The 15,669-nt window shown below is 40.5% G+C and overlaps 1 protein-coding gene across 4 annotated transcripts in view; it reads right to left on the bottom strand.

The window, feature by feature from the left end:
- The window catches only part of Greb1l (GREB1 like retinoic acid receptor coactivator), a 225,988-nt gene that overhangs the window by 160,326 nt on the left and 49,993 nt on the right, over positions 1-15,669 (bottom strand). For 3 of the 4 annotated variants that reach the window (XM_029546955.1, XM_029546958.1, XM_021214850.2), the window contains exon 1: positions 4,410-4,662. The exons of the other annotated variant lie outside the window; for it this stretch is intronic. The gene's annotated coding sequence lies outside the window, so the exon portion shown is untranslated. Of the gene's footprint in view, positions 1-4,409; positions 4,663-15,669 lie in introns of those variants that run through there. 4 annotated transcript variants of the gene reach the window in all.

The following is a 15,669-nucleotide window of genomic DNA, read 5'->3' as shown; positions in this document are numbered from 1 at the left end:
GCATCAAACAGAATCAACAAAAAACTAATGGCACATTTAAATTAAGATAATCTGTGGCAACTTTTGTGTAAGAGACAGTCTGCAGAGTACAGAACTGTGAGAGATTCTGTCCTAATTTGGCAGTGGTGACAGCATAACTGTTGCCACTCCTAGGAGAAAAGATGAGAGAAAGGATTGATTACAGGAACCCAGAAGGAGAAAGTCTAATGAAGAAGAACCATGACCTTAGGTCGAGGGGCACCAGCAGCCCAAGGCATCCCCACAAGGAAGGAGCCAGGAGAATAATTAGCCAGGCCTTACCCCATCCCTACTTGGAGCCCCTGCTGGGACTTTGCCATAGGCGGGAAGAAATCAGGCTTTGGAGCCCTAGCTTTAGCCCTTATGGCAGCCTCCTGTGGAGAGAGCCTAGGGGGTAGGGCTTCCTTCCCAGAAGCCTATCACTCTCCCTTTGCTGTGGATGTCTGCAAGTCTTCAAAATACCAACTGGTGACCATCTGATGATAATCCAAGAGGAAAGAATCACTATTATTCTCTTATTCTGCATGAGAATTTAAAAATCACTCTGATTTGAAAACAAGATTTCATCCAGGACAAAATATTCCAATTAAGAAGAAAGTTCAGATAACAAACAGGGAACTTTAATTCTATGGGATTTGAATCTGTCAGCCACAAATACACCACGTCTGGCTTCCTGGCCAGTTCCTATCAGGGGATCAAGTGAGAAATGGCCATATATAACCAAAGGTTTTACTGTGACAGACTACAAATCAACTCAGATTTAGGGATTTACCAGTAAACTAGGGATATGGGGAAAGGTGTCCAAACTCTTAAGGTAAAATTACCGCCTTACAAACCACACAAAGGACAGCCATAGAGGAAATCCATGAAAAATGCTAGTGGGCAAAGTGAGAGCTGCTACATTTCTTAAAAAGTATAATGGAAAACATTGTTAAATGGCAAAAAATAATTTGAAGGAATATACAAAGAATAATATGGGAATTCTGGAGTGATCTTCAATAATAAAAGAGACAAAAGTCACTATTGTTTAGATTTAGATAAGTCTCTGGGCTCTAAATTACTGACATTTATTAGCAAATTATAACAAAAGGGGGAAAAAAGATATGTTTTCTCTTATGGTTTAATCATCAGTACAAACCCAATTTATTAAAGTCAACTCACAAAGATTTACAATTGCAAAACAAATCATTAAGATTTTATTATGTATATGGTCATCAATTCTTAAGAAATCATTATATATACAGAAACTTCACAGTGAAACCAATTCTTATTTGCCACACTAATTTGGAAAGAAATGCTTTCTTTCTTGAGAGAGAGGTGTATGCATGGCTCCTGCTTAGTCAGTGCAGGCTCCCCACATAATAATGGCTGCTACAAATCTCATACTTATCTGCAAGGCACACACACTGGCCTATGGTTCAACCATACTCAGTCACATCAAGTTACAATTAAGTGGTATGCATAGCCACTTTATATGTGCAGATATGATAACCATTTTACATGTGCAGATCTTCAAGAGAAAACACCCACTAACCAGGATTGATATATTTTTTCTTTGTTGTGAATTAATAAGTCAATCCAAAAAGATAGGTCTAGCATCTTGTCTGTGGATCACCTAAATTGTCATAAAGATTTGGCAGCACTCATCTCACTAAAATATAATCTAGACTATTCTTCACGGATGCAGCAATTCATACTTCTCATGGGTCTAAATAGCCTTGTTCCCCAATTAAGTCGTAAACACATAGTTTCAGTGCCTGCCATACATACACACAAATGGTGAAATCTCAGTGAGAAAGAGAAGTCCCTGCCCTCCCAGGCTGGTGAACTCCAGACAATGATCTTCGTTAGAAATACAGTCATAAAAACTACTAGGCTGAAGCTAGGCATGGGAGGAAAGGACATAATATAGACAAGTTAGTGAAGCCTCACTACGAAGCTGACAGTTTAGGCAAAGAAAAAGTGAGTCATGTTAAAATATAGGAAAGGTCACTTTGGGACAAAGATCAGCTGAGACAAAAGCCCTGAGGTGGGGATGCACTGGGGATGTTTAAGGAATGATCAATAGATACAACGATCAATCAATAAGAGGAAAGTGATAGGAGATAAGACAGGAGAGTCAACCAGACAGGGCTATGGAGGCCAAAGAATTTGCATTTTGTTCCAAGAGTGATGAGAAGTCGCCTTAGGGTTTGGATCTAGAAAGACGTGACCTCTGCTTTAAAAGCATCACACTGTCTCCATGTGGAGAAGAGCCTGCAGCCAGCAGAAGGCTTCAGCAGGCATTCAAGGAAGAGCAGTGGTGACAGTGAAAAACATGTGGGGAGTTGGCCATTCTGCCTCTAGGCCTGCTGGCAGACTGAAAAGGTTGTATGTGTGTGGAAGGGGAGACAGAAAACAGGAATGGTCCAGGGGTGCAGAGGGGAGAATGGAGGAATGTAGACAGGAGATAGGTGAATGCTTATGACAATCAAAAGTTGGGAGCCAAGTACATGTGAGATACTCATTAACACCCTAAAGGAGATGCACACTGATCACTTATATATATAAGTCTGGAGTTTCAGGGAGAGGTTAGATATGCTTTTAAAAAATAATCCAAATGGGAAAATGTTATTGGAAACACATGCTCAAGAGAGATAAAGACTGTATCTTTATGTTTTCATTGTGGACTATTGTTTTTTCACACTGAAATGCAAAAGCAGATTCCATAGGATAGTGTGAATTTGTGATGCTCAAATAAGAACTGGAAATGTAGTCTTCAGTTTTTATCCCTTGATGAGCTTGCATCTTAGTCCAACTATTTCTCCACCAAAACATACGATTTGTAATTACTTGCATCAGAAAATGAACACAGTCAGAAAAATAAAAGCTAAGCAAACGAGGGGTGGAAAGGACATGAGTTTTACTCTACGGTCTCAGAGCCAGACCCATGAGCTTTCTAGTTCAAGCCTGCACAAAGCAGTCACTCACAGATGACATCTATAAAGGAGGGCAAATGCAGGTGGCCTTCTCCACACTGCCACATGCAATGCGGCAAAGGTATCAACAGCATGTGGACACAATTTATTCTGGTTGTGAGTAGAGAAACTCTCAAGACATGAACAGCTCAGATAAGAGGGGTCCTCAACACGGGTTCTGACAGCTCAGTTAAACAGTTTGCCACAAAAGGGAAGCAGAAGGCATCTGGAGTCTGTAAGAGGAATTCTTGAGTCTCAGTACTACCTTATATATTATACAGTGAAGCAAACACTTGTTTCTTACTCTAAAGAATTTTCCCTTAGCCGAATCTCTTTACAGAGAAGTTTAAAAACTACAAAAAAGAAAAAATAAGAAAGAAAGAAAGAAAGAAAGAAAGAAAGAAAGAAAGAAAGAAAGAAAGAAAGAAAGAAAGAAAGGAAGGAAGGAAGAAAGGAATGAAGGAAGAAAGAAACTTTTTGTAAGGACAATAGGACAGGAAGTGTCAAAGTCATAATCAGAGAGTGACTTTAGATCTTTCTGAAAGTGCAAAGAAGAAAAATAACAGCCGACAGCTTAAAGCTAACATCACACCTTGGAGTCAGTGAGTGAAGGAGAAAATCACTAACAGCTCCCTGGTTCTTCAGTGGGAAATGCAAAGCCTACTAAAGCAGTGGTTCTCAACCTTCCTGATGCTGTTACCCTTCAATACAGTTCTTCATGTTGTGCTGACCCCAACCATAAAGTTATTTTCATTGCTACTTCCTAACTGTAATTTTCCTATTGTTATGAATCGTAAATATTTTCAGAGACAGAAGTCTGCCAAAGGGGGTCTCGCCCCACAGGTTGAGAACCACAGGACTAGAAAGTCCCAGAACACATGATAGTTAATAATTCAGTCCTTTCAAATTTTTTCCCAGTAACTTTTAGAATTTAAAAAGACTTTCAAAAAAGCTGTAATTTTCCTTTGAGAGAGGTTCTGTTTTCTTTCATAGTTTTACTAAATAACAAAAGGTTATTTGGTAAAAGTTATGAGGGATGGAGGGGCAAGGATACAATGCAAAAAGCATGGCATGTTTTGCTTTAAATGTATCCAAGGAAAAGCTTGGGCTTGAAGAACAAACACACTGCATCTTAAGCTTTGGCCGTGTAGATGAAAAGCAACCAGGAGAACGTGATCACAGAACCTTCTCCTTTAAAAGGCAAACACAGTACCACTACTTAATGTGTATTCACTCTTAAAATCATCTTTGGATTGTGAAGTGTGTTCCCTCCAGTCTTTGACCAATACCAGCCCCCTCTCACACACACATCCTCCTCCCGAAAACCTGCCCATCTGGAGCTTAGCCTTTCCCCCTCAGCTCTGACTTACAGATACTCGTTATGAGGAGGAAAAGAGAAGAGAAAGAAGTAAAATCACAGCAGTGTCCACTCACCAACAGCAGCATGCACGAGTGGGGAGTGTTGTCCAGTGCAAGCGCTCTACACCCTCAGCCTTGTTCTTTCTCTGCTTGCTCTTCTCCTTTACTGTGTCAGCAACCTCTTGCTAGACTCAGACTCAAGATCACCATTGGCCACAGCATGCCAACTTGGGACAAAAATTAAACTGCAGGTTTGTTTCAATAGTCTGGATAAAGCAGTACAGTTGTGAGAACCGCTCAGCTTGAACCAAGCTACATAATTCAAGGTTAGTGATTCTCATTCAATAAATCTGAAGAAAAAAATTGGACTGTTCTACTCAGCTATCAAAACCATGTATAAGACTGATGGAATTTATCTGGGACTACATGACCAATTATGTCCCATGAGCTATTTCTACAGTTTTATAGGAAAAAAAATCAAATAAAAACCCAATTAATATTTACTCTCCAGTACATGAGTAATATATACATGGATACCACTTGCCAAATATTCTCACAAAATACCCTCAGAGATAAACACTGGAAGAAGAGTTTCCTTTCCTTTCTTTACAGGACAGCAGAATTTCAACTAAAGCCAGAAAGGGTCTCCTTCAAAGTTCTACAGAGCAAACAAAATCACAGGCTGCCCCGGTCATTCTGTAATGTGCACAGATAAGGCAGCCCAGAATCTCTTTAAGAACCAACAAAACACACATCAAAATATTTCAATTATACTAATGGTTCCAAGATAATCTGCAGAAACATTCACATCTTCTTACAAATAGCAGATAACCAACTATCCAGATGCTGTTACAAATAACAGATAACCAACTATGCAGACACTGGTTTCACAGAGGGTGCCATACGTTTGAATTCAGAGACAAACACTCTCCTGCAGACTCAGCCTCCTCTGCACATACACTGGGCATGGCTCCATCTCTGGTAATTCTCAAAGCACGAGGGAGTGTAAAAATAATCCCGGAAGTTATTTTCTAAGAATAATAGGCACGAGAACATAATCATAGTCAGACTTTCCCTTCCTTACCAAGTGTCTGTGTCCTGGGCAGACTAGAAGAGCACAGTGCTTGAACGGAGGATGACAAGGAAAGAGGGGACAACGGGAAAGAAGGATGACAAGGAAAGAGGAGAGGACAACGGGAAAGGAGGATGACAAGGAAAGAGAGGACAACGGGAAAGGAGGATGACAAGGAAAGAGGAGAGGACAATGGGAAAGGAGGATGACAAGGAAAGAGGAGAGGACAACGGGAAAGGAGGATGACAAGGAAAGAGAGGACAACGGGTATTCATAATTTTAGCAGAGAAAGAAGTATGTGCATAATTACTGACATATAAATGACATCTGAGTTGAAAATATTTTCCAATCTTTGTGTTTATTGTGCTGGTTTTATAAAGCAGAACAGCACAATTACATCAAAGTGTCTGCTAAGATACAATCCAGGGAGCCTTCAAAACCAGAGAGCGTTTGGAGAGGGGGAGGAGTAAGGAAGAGGCAACAGAAGTCAGAGCAGGATAACACCAGAGCCACAAAACTGATGTTTGAACAAAAGAAAATAGAGGCATAAAACATTTACAAGTGTCTTCATTCATACGATTTCTTCCTAGATCCATTAAAACACTGGCTTATGATGGATTTACACCACAGTGAACCTCTTGACAACTTCAAAATCAACTTCATGTTTGGGTTTTCCATTCTTTCAGGTGATGAATAGTGGGAATCAGGGAAGGAATGTCACTTGAAGTCAGTCATTTATCACGAACCAAAATGGCTAAGTACCCCATAAACCGCAATGATCCATTTCCTATTAGCACGGCACAACAGAAGGCAACCTCATCTGCATTAACAATTTTTATGACCTCCGTTGGCAGAAAGGCTAATGTTAGGAAATGGCTTGTTTTTGCTCCTCTATAAATGTTCATTATTATACCATAAAAAATTCTTTAACAGTATAAACTACTGATTGGTCCATTAAAGGATTCTTTCTGGAGAAGAGCTGACAATCTTGGGAAAGCACTTTCACGCTTCACACGCCTCAGTCTGTTTTAGATATGAACTAAGTGCTTCTTAATCAGGATGTCTAATGTCATAACAGACTATAATTGAAACTATTTCTGCCCCTCCCAAAAATCTTTGAGGTCACTGACCATTCTGTGTCTCAACTTTCAAAACCCATCCTTCGAGTTTTAAGCAATAGTAGGTTTCTTAGTTGCAAGAAAAGGCATGAAATTAGGGTGTCATGATTGAAATTAGGTGAAACTGTTACAGAATTTATGTTCAATAAACTGTCCATAAAACGCAACCTCACAGTTTGAACATCTCAGGGGGTCACATCCAGATGACTGACGTTACTCTTCACTACAGACACCGACGGCAGCTACACTAATGTAATAAAAGAAATGGCTCCATATATATATATATTTACTGAGAACCAAGTGGCATGGAAAAGCAACTGGAGAAATGGTAGCACATCGAGAATCAGGAAGGTGGGGTGCAATTTAAGATTCTGTTCTTACATAACTCTTAGAAAACTGTTTTAAAGTGAGTGGTTGAAAGCTCCCCAAATCCCAACACTTACCAGACACAGACATAATCTATTTTGGGATTGTATTTAAATGCATTATGTAGTTTAAGATGCATAATGCATTTTTACTAAGGTTTTGAAGATTCTTTAGTTCTTAACCTCATTGTTCTAATTTTTTTCATTACAAAGATCAACAAACTGGGAAAACCTAAAAAGCACATGGCAGATTCTTTAAATTGATTATATTCAACTATGAGCTCCCTGAGAACTCCATTTCACAAAATAACAAAGTCCCTCCAAGACTATCACTGATATGTGTACATAAATGTACATATTTTCAGAAAAGTAAAAGCCTTGGGCAGAGAAAGAAGAATAAGAAATGATTCATTTATCATATGTTTAGAAAGACAGATATAGTTCTAAATAAGAAAAAATAAAACAAACTCCAAATTATTAAAAGTAAGTACATACCAGGCTGCTATTTAAACATAAGGATAATTTTTTTAAAAATGCTTGTTGAATTACTTCAAAAATTTAGAAAATGAAAGCAAACGAATGAGAGAAAGATGGAGAGCTTGCATGCTATGAGCCAGGGTGCTAGGGGTTAATTCATGAAAGAAAAAGTAAAATTTCATGACCTCGACATTGAAGAAAAATTTATCGTTCTAATAATTTTGACTTTTCCCCAGACAAGATATTCATCCAGAAAGTGTGGGTTCCCCTGAAAATCCTGTACCTGCTAGAATGTGTCATCAAGTACCCCAAACAACAAGCCTCTCACACTTGGACTTTTAACCTCTCCCTTTCCTCAAATTCCTCCTCTACCTATCACCACTTGCTGGCTGGCGGCTGGCATTGTTTCCTTTCTCCTTTGAAATCACCAATAGCCCTCAAGTCAGGCGATCCCACCCACCAAGAACTAGGGGACCAGGGGAATGGGAGCTGAGGGTTTATGACCTTATTTATGCCAGCAAGTTTTTTTTTTTAAAATCATCAGAATCCCCCCCCCCAATAGAAAATGACATCCCAAACTAAAACAACACAAAATGTTACACAGTGAATACAAAAAGGGCCAGAGACAAGAAATCTACATAATCCCTTTTTAGCTTTGTCTTCAAGATTTTGGGAAATGTTCTGAGGTGCTATTTAGACTTTTGGAGTGGGGCTGGAAATTGAACCCAGGACCTCAAACATATTAGGCACATGCTCTACCACTGACTCTCACTCCTTATCCTTATCTCTCTCAGTGTCTTCAGCATAATCAGATCTCTGAGTGTGGGCCTCTCTCTCTCTCACACATGTTCTGTTGGTGCTGTCCCCTAATGTGTCTCACATGTATAGAGCCCCTTGTCCAAAATTCAACTCTATCTTCCATCACTATGTAGATCACAAATACTTTTTAATACATTTATTTTTGTGATGCACAATGTCACAGCATGTGTGTGGAGGTCAGCAGACAAGTTATAGAAGTTGGTTCTCTCTCCCCACTATGTAGGGCCATCAGCATTGGCAGCAGGTGTTTGTAAAACTGATCCATCTTTATAACACTTGCATATATTTTTGGATTAAAACTGCTCAAGGGATCCTCACTACAAGCCCAAGTTTCCTTTTAAATATAATTTATTTATTTTTATTTCATGTGCATTAGTGCTTTGTCTGCATGTATGTCTGTGTGAGGGCATGAATTACAGTTTTGAGCTGCCATGTGGGTACTGGGAATTGAACCTGGGTACTCTGAAAGATTAGCCAGTGCTCTTAAACACTGAGCCATCTTTCCAGCCCCAAGCCCAACTTTCTAATTCGTGCTTCCCAGATTTTTCCTTCAAGCTATCCAGACAAGCCAGAGTAATATTTGTAGACTATATCAACACAACCTTAGGAAATACTTTGCTTTGTTTTTATAAAAACTCATGATTTTCTTGCTTCAGCTTCCAAGTGCTCAGCTTTTAGGTGTATATCCCCACACTGGCACCAAGGAGCCTCGTGGTGGTAAGGGAACCACCTTAAAGGTTTGAAAGGAAAACATGACCGCCCACATCTGTACCCATTCCGATGCTGGGGAATCTGATTAGGTTACTTGGTCCTTTCCATCCCATTTCTCATCTTTTCTCTACAGTTTCCATGTAGGCGAGGATCACCAGAAATTTTATAAAAATGCAAATTCTAATTTCCTAAGCATGGGATGAGATTACAGTTTAAACAACCATCTGGGTAAGACTGACTCTGTTAGTTTGAGGACCACATTCACTACACAAAGGGTCTAGTAATGTCATTAAACATGGATGGACATTAAAGTCCACCTGGGCAACTAAAGGTCCCAATACGAGGCCGCACTGTAGAAACAGTCAAAGCAGAGTCATTAGGGAGGTGGTTTTAAAGCTGCTGCCTCAGTGAGGCTAGTGCACAGCCTAAGTTATATTTTCTACATCAGCCAAACCATTTCCTCATCAGTGCCTCAAACAGTTCCCTTCTCCCCTCTCCTTCATTGCCATTTGTCACATCCCTGCTCCCATCTCCTGCGTGCCCTTCCTGACCTGCATTGACCACCTTCTGCTTTACTGTCACAGGATTCTATCATGCTCCCTTGCTCTTCCCATGCTTTAGCATCTCTTCCTCCTCACTCCTGATCCTCCTTTTAGTTTCCTCTCTCTCTCTCTCTCTCTCTCTCTCTCTCTCTCTCTCTCTCTCTCTCTCTCTCTCTGTGTGTGCACACACACACACACACACACACACACCCCACAATCTGTCTCCATCACTCTCCATTCTTACTCAATACAGTGCTCTACAGCTGAGCTAGAACAATGACACAAGGTAAAGAAAGAAAACGGTTACAAATAGGAAATGAAGAAGTCATATTCTTTCTGTGTGCAGACATGATCTCCTACTTAAAAGCCATGGAAGACCTCTTTCTTCAATGTCAGCCCTGATCAGCAGTGTGTTTGCACTTGGGAGCTGGTACTGTTCTGTGCAGAGCTTCACACTCTCAAGGCCTGGCAAATATAAATGCTAAATGTCTCTTACTGGAACTCTGAGACAGACTTTTAGGGAAACAGCAAATTATGCAAATGAGATGTCCTTGAGTCTGAAAAAACATAAGCAGGACACAATTCCTCACAGGATACAAATTTAGCAGCCAGGATAGGCCATAGACTTTAGCACCCCTAACTCAAAAATCTAATTAATGTCAGAAACACTTTTAGCATTAATACTCGGCATGAAATGCAAATATTCCAAAATAGAAAACATTTTTTTTAAGCCACCAAACTCTAAAAGTTCAAACATTCTGGTTCCAAGCATTTCAGATAATGAATATTCAACCTCTATGTTCATGATCTGACTGTGTTGGCCAGTCAGGTGCAAAGATCTATTTCCTTTGAGTTAAAAAACAGCCTCTATTAGTTGCTATGCTGTGCTCTTAGGAAAGCATGACAACAATGGAAGAAGTGAGAGGCAGGGTCGTGACCTTTAAGTTCGCATGTGGAGGATCTCAAATAACAAGCCATTCCCCATCAAGCAGAAGCAGGAGTTCTCCTGTATCATGGTCACAGGAGCCTATTCAAATTTGGGGCTGAATAGACCAGGTCATCTGATGCAACTGAGTAACTCCTTAACTTCTCCATTTTAGGATGTAAAAGGCTGCAAGTACTATAAATACACATAAAGAAGGGAGAGTATTAATGGAGTTATTTCCAAAACCTGAGTGCATGAGCTGTGCTGTTAACAAAACAGACTATCTTATGATACCTGTCTCTTAACCAGAAAACATTTCCAATATGGAATCAGAGACAAGAACCAATAGATGACTGCTTAGAAACAAATGATGGAAGGATGAGGTTCAGGCAGTTGTCTCCAGCTGAGCTGAGAAACTTTTAAACTGGGAGGTGTTGAGAGGAAGGGACTGGGCTCTAAAATCCAGCAAGCTTTATTGAACTCTGACCTCAGTTTTCTCTCTGCAAAATAGGAATCCTAATAACAATTTCTGTAACTAATTTAAATGATAAATATTGCAGTTACTCTAACAATGTATAATAAATGGTTTCTTTCTAATACTTTTCAAAAAATTTTTATCCCAAGAGTCATTTTCTTTTTATTTTTTTTTAAAGATTTATTTATTTTATTTATGAGTATACTGTAGCTATCTTCAGACACACCAAAGGAGGACATCAGATTCCATTACAGATGGTTGTGAGCCACCATGTTGGTTGCTGGGAATTGAACTCAGGACCTCTGCAAGAGCAGAACTCAGTGCTCTTTTTTTTCTTAAATTATTTTTTTATTAGATATTTTCTTTATTTACAATTCACATGCTATCCTGAAAGTTCCCTATACCCTCCCCCCGACCCTGCTCCCCTACCCATGCACTCCCACTTCTTGGCCCTGGTATTCCCCTGTGCTGGGTCATATAAAATTTGCAAGACCAAGGGGCCTCTCTTCCCAATGATGGCTGATTAGGCCATCTTCTCAGTCAGTGCTCTTAACCACTGAACCATCTCTCCAGCCCCCAAGAGTCATTTTCTACAGTGGTTATATTATAGTGAGTTACATGCTAACCCTACCAAGTCATGTACCTTTTCCTGAATCTTCATTATAAAAATTTCAATGCCACAGTAGTCATATATATCATATCTTTTTCCTGGTGTAAGCATTTTCTGTTCTCACTGTCTTTCTATTATTATTATTGTGTGGTGACAGAGAGCAAACCCAGGGCCTTGCACGTATTAAATATGAACTTTAACACTGAAGTAAAATATACACATACACACACAAATAGACATATGCACACATACATACACACACATAAAACACATAAACATGTACATATATACACACACAGACAAATGAATGTAAACCAATATACACATACATTATATACCCACAAACACACATATAAACTCATATACACATAACCAAACATATACACATATATACACACATAAACATACATATATACATACATAAAAAATATATATACATAAACATACATACAAACACACACAAAATATATAAAAAATCATATATATATAACACATATATGTACACACATGTATGCATATACACATATATCACACATGTAAACATGCAAGCACACACATATATAAAATACACATGCATAAACAAATGTACACATATATACATACCATGCATGCACATATATGCACCCATACACATAACCGTTTTGTTTCTAAGCCTCACTTTCAATGCCACCTCCTCTCTCTGAATTTTCCCATCACCTCCACTCTCAGAAGCTGTCTCTTTAGCTTCCACATTTCACATCAGAGTACACCTCTCGATTCGTGAGCCTGTTGTTTCCCATTGACTAAAAATATCTAGGACCAGGTTGTTGGACACGACAGGCACTGTGTATGGAAATTAGTATAAAGAAAGAAAGAGCCAGGCGGTGGTGGTGCACACCTTTAATCCCAGCACTTGGGAGGCAGAGGCAGGCGGATTTCTGAGTTTGAGGCCAGACTGGTCTACAGAGTGAGTTCCCGGTCAGCCAGGGCTACACAGAAAAACCCTGTCTCGAAAACCAAAAAAAAAAAAAAAAGAAGAAGAAGAAGAAAGAAAGAAAGAAAGAAAGAAAGAAAGTAAGAAAAAATGAGAGTGGCATTTGTCAACTACATCAACTGCATTTGAGATGCTCATGAGCCACAGGTTGTACTATTAAGACTTGAACATTGTACCATCATATGATGTTCTGTTGGAAAGCACTCATTCTACTCATACTAATCTATTGGGCAGAACCCTTAGCCCAGAACAAACTGTAATATTTGTAAATTAATGACTATTGACAAATATAGGTATGTTTATACACATTCTTTTGTCCAAATGATAGGGGAGTAACCATTCCTGACTACTGAAACCTACAAGAGAAAAATATATACAACATGTAGAAGTACATGCTATGGAGGTAATAAATCATACAATGGATAATGAGTGCTTAATCACATCAATAAGCTAGTTGAGGACAAAGGAATATAGTTCGGTAGTACAGTCACTGCCTAGCATGTAAGCCCTGCTTCCAATTCCCAGAAGGAGAGAGGCAGGATTGTGAAGTTCTTGTTTCTGGTCATTTATATTCTTCCAGAAGGTAATGAAGATTTTCTGTTAAGAATTAGCACTTGAGTTGGGAATAGTCAGTCCTATTCAGTAGTTGAACTGTATGTTACCCACAGATGTGCTTGCTCCTTAGCCTCAGAGGCAGACTGTGTCCCTGTCACATGTGAGTGTGGTGTGCAGCTCCATAATGTCTCTAACTGACTAAAGAAGGTCAGCAGCACCTGCAGCAAAGAAAGAGATTGACTGGCCGGGCGTGGTGGCGCATGCCTTTAATCCCAGCACTCGGGAGGCAGAGGCAGGGGAATTTCTGAGTTCGAGGCCAGCCTGGTCTACAAAGTGAGCTCCAGGTCAGCCAGGGCTATACAGAGAAACCCTGTCTCGAAAAAACCAAAAAAAAAGAAAGAAAGAAAGAAAGAAAGAAAGAGATTGACTCTCCCATAGTCATGACCACAGAATCCCTCCTTTTCTAACCACTGCTCTCTTGGCAATGATTTTCCCAGGCCCACCGTGCTTCTCCTCTGCCATGAACAGACTGTTAGATGCTCAGTCACTTCTGTCTCTGTTTTGTGATGTCATCTAACCTGGTACTGGCCTCTTTTCCTTGGACCACTGTAGAAACATTCAATGCATGCCAAACCCCACCAAACACTCTTACCGTGCGGGGAAGCCCGTTGCTTCCTTTACTGTTTCCTTTCTCTTCGTCCTCAACCTAAGAAACCTAACGGTGACCAGAGTACTCCTGACGTCTCCCTCTGTGATCAAACCTTAGGCTTTGTCCTGTAATGGCTATTGTTTCACTCCACAGAACTCCCTACAAGCAGAAAGTAACAAGGTGTCTTCTTATCTGATTTTTGATCCCAAACTATTCTTACTTTGGCTTGCAAAGATGAATCTTGGAAACATCTGGCTAAGTGTTAGAAGCAAAAGTCAAAAGATGAAGCATAACATAATCCTTTCATATGTCCATAACAGGAAAATCTATATGGAAAGGAGATATCAAGGACTAAGGTAAAACAGGAATGGGAAGAGATTGCTAGTATGCGGTATCTTAAAAAACAAAACAAAACAAAACAAAAAACACTTTTATACTTCTTTGAAAACTTTATACAATATATTTTGATTATATTCACCCATACCTTTTCCCCATATCCATTCCATATTCCTAACCACTACCCACAAAACCATTGTGCTTTATTTTGTTTTGTTTTGTTTATTTTTTGGAAACCCACTGAATTCGATTTGTATTGCCCTTACATTCATGGGTGTGGGGCCATCCACTGGCATGTGGTTGAACACAAGTCAGCCATGCCCTTGAAGAAGATCAACTCCTCCTCTAGCAGCTATCAACTGTCCACAGCTTCTCAACTACAGGGATGTGGGCTCATGAGCCGCCCCCTCCACACTGGAATGCTGGCTTATGGTGCGCGGGCAGCCACACCTGCTATGAGTTCAGGACTGCAGACGTCCCATTGTGTCCATAAGACAGTGTATTGCTCGGTCCTCCTGACCCCTGACTCTTACATTCATCCTGTTCCATCTTCTGTAACAGTTCTGGAGCCTACATATGACATAGACATACAAATAACTTATAAAACTAACTAAGAAAACAACCAACCCAATTAAAAGGTAGGTCAGGTGGCTGAGAACATGCTCAGAAGAGAAAGTATAAACAGCTAAGGAATGTATTCTTTCAGTGTGCACTATTCTTAGCTACAAGAGAAATACAAATTAAAACTACAATGAGATTTCATTTTACCCTAGTCAAACTGGTTAAAAAAGATTAAATATATAAATTTTAAAAAGCCCAAGACAGTAAATACTAGCAAGGATGTGGGAATGGGAAGAGCCCCCATGCACCGTTGGTAGGGGTACAAATTGGTTGACCCACTATGGAAATCTCTGCAGTGGCACCAAAAGAAAGAAAACAAAACAAGACCGTAGAAAGAGGTCTACTGGGCCTGCAGAAGCGACATAGCTGCTGGGACAGACTCCTTTTCTGGCTCCAGTCAAACAGCACCTTTCCCGCCTGAGGAGGGGTGTCTGCCCTGGAGGGGTCTCAAGGCCTGAGCCTGTAGGAGAGCCTTCTTTGCTCCAGTGCAGTGCCCGGGAGAGGGAAGCCTGCAGAAGCGACACAGCTTCTGGGAAAGATCTCATTTCTGGCTCCAGTCATCTGGCACCTTTCCCGCCCGAGGAGGGGTGTCCTCCCAGGAGGAGTCTCAAGGCCTGGGCTGGCAGGAGAGCCATCTTTGTTCCAGTTCGCTTAGGCTCCAGTCTGCGCTGGTGAGAGTGTGGACCGCAGAAGCTACACCGCTTTGGGACAGACAGAAGCAACCTAACTTCTGGGACATACCCTGTTTCAGGCTCCAAAAATTTGGGCACCTTCCTCACCAGAGGAAAGGTGGCTACCTGTGAGGGCTCTGTCTACCAGAGCAGGTGAGAGAGTCATAGTGTGTCCAGGGTCCCTCGGTGGCTAGTCTGTGCAGGTGAGTGAATAAACTGCAGAGGCAACACATCTTCTGGGACAGGCCCCGTTTTGGGCCTACATCTTCAGCCAGGAGGCAGATCTGAACACCAGCCCTCTGTGCACCTTCCCTGCTAGAGGACAGCTTCCCTGCAGAGAGTAATCTGACCACTGAGACCCAGGAGAGAGCTGGACTCCCAGGACTGCTGACAGAGGCTAACAGAATCACAGGAGG

The sequence above is a fragment of the Mus pahari genome, chromosome 15, assembly GCF_900095145.1.
Source record: "Mus pahari chromosome 15, PAHARI_EIJ_v1.1, whole genome shotgun sequence".
Lineage (NCBI taxonomy): Eukaryota > Metazoa > Chordata > Mammalia > Rodentia > Muridae > Mus > Mus pahari.
This window is presented reverse-complemented; position numbering and strand designations above follow the sequence as displayed.